General features: G+C 43.2%; 1 pseudogene; it reads left to right on the top strand.

Annotated features, from left to right (window-relative positions):
* The window catches only part of LOC103737434, a 4,896-nt pseudogene extending 1,945 nt beyond the window's left edge, over window positions 1-2,951 (top strand).
* Window positions 2,952-7,011: the final 4,060 nt, after the last annotated feature.

Genomic DNA, 7,011 nt, shown 5'->3' with positions numbered 1-7,011 from the left:
TCTGAAAGATTATGTTCTTTCTATGGGCGTCAGATTTTTTAAAATGTGCTTTGAATTACATATACTTTGGCTTCACATATTGAAAAGTTAAAATGTAGGTAGTTTTCTTTAGCTTCAAAGATGTTAATATAACTTTAAAACGCATCACAATGATACAAAAATAAGGACTTCTAAATTAAGCTTGCAGATAAAAATATTAGGACCAGTTAGATTATGTATTTAGATTATGTGTTTAGTGTGAAGAGTATAGTTGGAGGGAATTTCCTCAACTATAATAAAGTACTTATTCTAGTGGAAAGGCTAATTTTGAATCACCTTGTTTCAGCGGCTAATTTTGAGGAGGCTGTTTGCTGAATTAAAGATGAAAGTAACTCAAAATTACTTATAAAATGGGATAGTAGGACTTTTCACACCAGGAGACTTTTGCTATACTAGATGAATCCTTAAAAATCCAAACGGCTGCTTTCTAAAATCACTTGCAAGTAATTTGAAATCAATATTAAATATAATCTAAAATAATTGCATTTTTAGTCACCTGCTACTGGGTTTCCTTGTTCAAATAACAGTTTTCCTAAAATATCCAAGCCTTAGGCTTATTTCGCCTCAGATGACCAGTTACTTAAGGTCTACTATTTTAAGTTTGAGGATGCCTTTGATGATGAATAAAATTAATTTCCAAATTAATAAGTTTGGACTATAGATTTTAAAAGCAATACATAGACTGTAGTTGTGGGTTTTAAAATATTGTGGGGCAGGGTGCATCTGTGGCAGGCAGAAGCCAATTTTGTGTAGCTAATTCTCTCTTTGCACCTTTATTTGGGTTCCAGATATTGAACTCAGGTTGACAAGGTTGCTGTAAAGTGCCTTTACCTGCTGAGCCATCTTGCTGGCCCAGATATTTGGGGTGTGTGTGTGTGCGTGTGTGTGTGTGTATGTGTATGCATTTTTTCTTTTTTTCCCACTTCAGCACTGGGTATTGAACCTAGGGCTTCATACATGAAGTTCTGTACCACTGAGCTATACTACCAGCCCATGGAGTCAAGTGTTTATCAATTGGTTTTTTCCTCTTTTTTTCTTTTTGAGATAGAGCCTCCCTGTAGCCTCAACTGGCTTGAAACTTAGACCAGGCTGGCCTCGATCTCACAGAGATCCACCTGCTTCTGCCTCCTGAGTGCTGGAACTAAAGGTGTGCACCACCTTGCTCGGCAACTTTTCCTTTTTTTTTTTTTTAAATAATTATTATATGTATGAGTGTATTGCATCTGCATGTCTGTAAGTGCATCTGTGTCATGAAATGCCCAAGGTCAGAAGAGGGTGTTGGATTCCCCGAAACTGGAGTTGAGAATGGTTGTTAGTCCCAGGGAATCAAACCCATGTCTTCTGCAAGAGCAGCCAGTACTCTTAACTGCTGAGCCATCTCTCCAACCCCTTGACCTTTCCTCTTGACTTTGGGCCTCTGAGGTATTGCAGCTTGACTTGTCTCATCTTACCCTCATCAATGGTCAATTTCAGGAGAAAGTCTTTTTTTGCTGTTGTAACATGTAATAAACAAAAAACACAATTTCTTTTCTTAAGCCTTTCTTTTTTTCCCTTCCATTTTTTTAACATTGTTATTTAAAAGACAAGTTAAAGAAGGGCTTGGTAACTGGAGGTTCTTCCCTGCTCCAGTTTTGGCTCTCCTTCCCTCCTGCCTCACCCGGAACCTCTCCACTTCCAGCGATTTCGACGCCAGATTCCAGTCCCTTCACCACTGCTCCTCCACCTTTTTGAGGGTTTCCTAAGCGGTCCCTGAGAGGGACTGACTCCAGTCCCTGACAGGAGTCCACTCTGTTCCAGATTGTTCTGCCCTTTCCTCTTGCCTTTTCAAATCCTACTCCTCTCATTCATCACTGGCTGTGCTAGACTCCTGCTTGCTGATGCTTATATTTTAAAAACTCTCTCCACCCTGCTCTTCTCCTCTCCCGTCTTCTCTCTCCCTCTATCCCTGCCCCCCTTCCCCCTCTCAGACAGGGTCTTGCTGTGTAGTCTGGCCTCCCAAGTGCTGGGATTACAGGCATATGCCACAATGACTGGCTACCTTTTCAAGATATTTTTGATCTGAATTTCTTCTGTGCCCAAAATTTTTTTATTAATTTTTTCTTTTTCTTTTCATTCTGTGTGTGTGTGTGTGTGTGTGTGTGTGTGTGTATTGGGTGTATGTATGGAAGTGTACCTGTGTCGTGCAGTGCCCTGGGAGGAGAGAAGAGGGCGTCAGATCCCCTGGAACTGGAGTTATGGACAGTTAGTTGGTTAGCTGCCATGTGGGTGCTGGGATTCGAACCTGGGTCTTCTGCAAGAACAGCCAGTGCTCTTAACCGCTGAGCCATCTCTTCAGCCTGGCCTTAACTTCTGCAGGCTTCTTGTTTTGCACATTTTGACTTGAATTGAAGTTTCTTGCTTATGTGTGTCTTTTTTTCTCCTTCTAAATGGTAAGGCACTTGGGTCTAATGTAATCTTACTGTGTCATCTTCCCAGTACAATGTTCTTTTACATATTTGTGCAAGGAAGGCATGAATAATCCAGTTCCCTCTAGTCCATCAGAGCCTTTTCTTGAAGTCATTGTACGGTATTTCCAGCTCTGCAGATTGTAGTTACCTAGGAGGCCAGAAAAACAAGGGGAAAAAGGAATGAGAGCTGCTCAGACCTCACCCACAGATCTGTGAGTTTACAAAACTTCGCTGGTGACTGTACTGTGCTGGAAGATGATTTACTGTCTTGTGCTTCTAGGTGGCCCCGAGAAGGTAGCAGGCGCAGGAGGAGGAACTGGGCATCAGCCACCCTATCCTACTGCCCCTCGCAGCCGAGTTGTTTGTCAAGAGAGAGAATAAATAGTGTCAACAGCCCAAGCCTCATGACCGAGAGCAGCTCCTCACAGCCTCTGTCGGCCACTGCCCCAACCCCTGTTGCCTCAGGTAACCTAGGGGGCCTGGGTTCCCACTGGGACCATTGTAAGGCAGGAGAAGGATTGCAGTCAGCCACATAAACAGTCTCAGGACCATCCTGATCTCCACACATTATTTAGATCCCCCAGGAATTTCTTGAAAGTCTACCTCTGCAAGTCTGCTTTTGGGTGCCTCCCAAGTTGACCGTGGCTTCCAGAGGAAAGCTTCAACGGTGTTGCTGTCCTGCTCATGAGTGTCCAGAGTCAGAGTCACAGGATATCAGGGAGAAGTGAAATTGTTCATATTTCATCTCAGTCCACCCCTCCATGTTGGGCTCCTGTTGGGTGGGGACTTGAGGGTCCTGTGTCCTGGAACTGGGCATCCATTCTTCTAGCAAGGACTGCATCCCTTTGGGAAAGGGTCTGAGAAGGCCAAGTCCTGGATTTCACATTTGAATGTGGGGAGGAACAAGAAGGCACATGAGCTGGCTTGCATTCTCCCCCCAGGACTGAGTGCATTTCCAGGGGCTGTGTATATAGGAGTTCACCTGACTTCCTTCCCAGAGTCACTGTGAGGGAAGAGGTAGCAATTATTTTTAGCATGCTTGAAAACTAAGGGTTAGTTAGGAAGCTAGTTGACTGACCACGTTGACTGAGTTAGGCAGTCTATTAACTATTTATTTATTTATTTGGGTTCTTTTGAGGAGACATGGTCTCCCTGTAGCCCCAGCTGGCTTGGAACTCACTAGGCTGGCTTGTTCTCACAGAGATCTAGGTGCTCGCCTTTACCTACAAAATGCTGGGACTAAAGGCATGTGCCACCGTGCCCAGCTGAATGAACTAGGAAGTCTAAATCAGCCCATCTGCTTTCAGAATTCCATGAATTCACTGTGGTGGGTCTCTAAATCTGGAGCACCACAGTGGATGGGAGCTCACTGCGACTAGTAGCCCCCAGCCATACACGGTTATTTAAGTTTAAAACAATTTTCGTGAAATGAAATGAGAGCATTTGGTTTCTCTAGTGCACTAGCCACATTCAAGCACGCAGTCACCACACAGAACCAAGGGCTACCATGATGAATGATGGATTTTTGTTCTCCAAAAACTTGATGGTGCCATTTTGGGATGCATGGCCACTGAGAAACCTAGTAGTGATCTGTGTTATTTGGGTTTTCTGGGAATTAAATACAATAGTGTCCCCTTATCTGACAGGTTTCAAGACCCCAAGGAAATGTCTGAGGCACACTCACATACATAGGTACACACCACATACACACACACATGCATGCACTTATAGGCATGCACATACAGACACACTGTACATCAACATACCTGTGACAAAGATTAGTTTGTAAATTAGGTAGTGCAAGATACTATTAATAGTCAGGGTAATTCTCAGACTATACCATAATAAATTTCTTTAGAACTTAAAGATTATTTGTTTCTACAGTTTTCCCTTTAATATTTCTGGACCATTCTTGACCTCAAGTAAGTGAAATCCCACTGTATGCATAATGACATCACAGCATATCTTTAGGGGTTACCCCGGCTTCATGAAAGCCAGCTTTGGAACAGGTACCACTTAACTAAGCGTTCGTGAATCACTGTTTGCTGAACTTAACCACTGGGATAAAATTATTCAGCCACATGTAAGTAGCTGTGCAACTTTAGAAAAGTTGTTCAAGCTTTCTGGGCTTTATGTTTCACACCTCAAAAATGAGAGGGTTCCTGAGGGGCAGAAAATATCTTCTCATGAGTCCTGGCTGTTGGAAAGGAGAATGTAGGCATGTATCAAAAAATAAAGAGTGTCTGTCTGTTGCTGTAGATATTGTAATTAATAAAGGGAAAGGTACTGATGTCCCACAACTTAAGATGGAATTACATCTTGATAAACTCAAGACAAACTGAAGATTTCATAGGTCAAAATGGATTTAACACACTTAGCCAGTGATCACAGTTTTGCTACACTATAGTGCTGAATACTGCTGGTAGGCTCTGACTGTGTGGCTTTGGGAGCTGTCTGTGCTTCTGCCTAGAGTTTCAGAAGATCATTCTAAATATCAGTAGCTTAGGAAAAGATAAAGACTCAGTATCTAGTTTCTATGGAAAACGTAACCCTTTCATTCCAGTTTTAGAGCCAGCATAAAGCAAAGAATCATAAGCGGAACCAATACTCTTTGCTTTTTTTTTCCCCATGGGGTTGTTGGCTCACAGTATGTGCTTAGGATGTTTCCAAACTTGACTCTTCATAGGCAAAGGAAGTTCTGGCAGGGTATGTCAGAGTGGTGGTGGGCAAAGTTACAGGAAAGAGCCACAGAGGAGCAAGAGAGGAGGGTTGGGGTGAGGGAGGATGTAACCTTGACCCCTGGTCTGCCTGAGAGTTGACAAACCTTGAGGTCCTGTTGCTATCTTGAAACAGGAAGAATGTCTGGGCCCAGTGCATGCTCTGCTCATTCCCTGAGGAAATAAGTGGGTCAGGCTTGTCCTGGAAGCTCACTCTGCTTCTCAGAGGAAGACAGACTCCCCACCAGCCAGCTAGGTCTGCAGGCAGGGGCTCGATGGTCCTCTTCACAGGACTGATTTCCAGATCTCCACATGGGAACTGATAATTTTCAGACTGAGTCTGGATATTAGCAGCAGGGAAATGGAGATGCCAGTAGAATTTTAACTATGAGAGAGAGAGAGAGAGAGAGAGAGAGAGAGACAGACAGACAGACAGACAGACAGAGACAGAGACACTGAGATTAGGCTGACAGACTGAGTCTTGAAGCTTTTATGCAGCAAATGGAAGCCATCTTCTTAGCTTGCTTCTACGAAACACATAGCTTATATTAAAGTTTCAGAGACTTACTTGAAATAACATTTACCTTTTGCAGGTAAATGATGAATATGGGGCTGGTGAGATGGATCTCTGGTTAAAAGGGCTTGCTGTGTAAGTCTGATGACATGAGTTTGATTCCTGAAACCCATGATAGAAGGAGAGAATTGACTGCTGAAAGCTGTCCTCTGACCTCTGTACACATACTAGTGCACATGCACACCCCCCCCAATAATAAATTTTAAAAAATTTAAGTGGTCCGTATTTATAGTAGAGTATAAAACATTCAATAAGGAACTAAGGCGATGACTCAATGAGTAAAGTGCTTGCTACACAAGCATGAAGACCTAATAATAAAAGCCCTGTGTGGCAGTGTGTGCTTGTAAATCCCAGAGTTGGGGCAGGGTAGAAACAGGTGATTCTTGGGGCTTCCTGGCCAGCCAGCTTAACTGAAACAGCAAACTCCAGATTCAGGAAGAGACCCTGTCTCAGAAAATAAAGTGGCGAGGCTGGAGAGAGAGGGGGCGGTTAAGAGTACTTGCTATTCTTGCAGAAGAACTAAGCTTCTTTCCCAGCACCCACATCAGGTGGCTCACAACTGTTGTAACTCCAGTTCCAGGGGATCTGATGCCTTCTGCCCTTCTCCGGCATCAGGCATGCACATGATGCACATATATGAATAGAGGCAAAACACTCATACGCATATTAAATTAAATCTTTAAAAAAATAAATAAAATGAGGAGTAGCAGAAAAAGACACTCGACATTGACTTCTGACTTATACACACATACACACACAGAAGCAAATATACCTGCACACACATGTACATATACATCACACACAGTTACGCTTGCACAGACGCAAACACAAACCAAAGTGTTTTCAGTGAAAGATCGTTTTTCTTCCAGTCCAGCCTGCAGTTCCCACCTGTCGCCTATGAAAAGTTGCTGCATGTAAAAGCTTCTGTCCCTTTTCATATACCTGAGTATGACACTGGAGAGCACACAGCAGACATGAACTGCAGCAGTGTGAAAACGAAGGTGTGTCCCTACACAGTTTTTACCAGTAAGCTATAGGGTTGATGACATAGCAATTGAAGACATGGATTATTTACAATTTTAGAGAGATAGGCTTTTTGAAAGAGCAGTTTTAGGCTTGCAGCAAGATGGAGGGGATGGTACAGAGTTGTCATTTATCCTGTGGCCCTTCAACTACGTAGCTTCCCCTATCATAATAGTGGCTTCTTCATCCCCTTAGGTCCATGGTACACCTT

This window comes from Nannospalax galili, unplaced genomic scaffold, assembly GCF_000622305.1.
Source record: "Nannospalax galili isolate Female #2095 unplaced genomic scaffold, S.galili_v1.0 scaffold6938, whole genome shotgun sequence".
Lineage (NCBI taxonomy): Eukaryota > Metazoa > Chordata > Mammalia > Rodentia > Spalacidae > Nannospalax > Nannospalax galili.
Note: the sequence above shows the minus strand (reverse complement) of the source record. Positions and strands in the feature narration are given on the sequence as shown.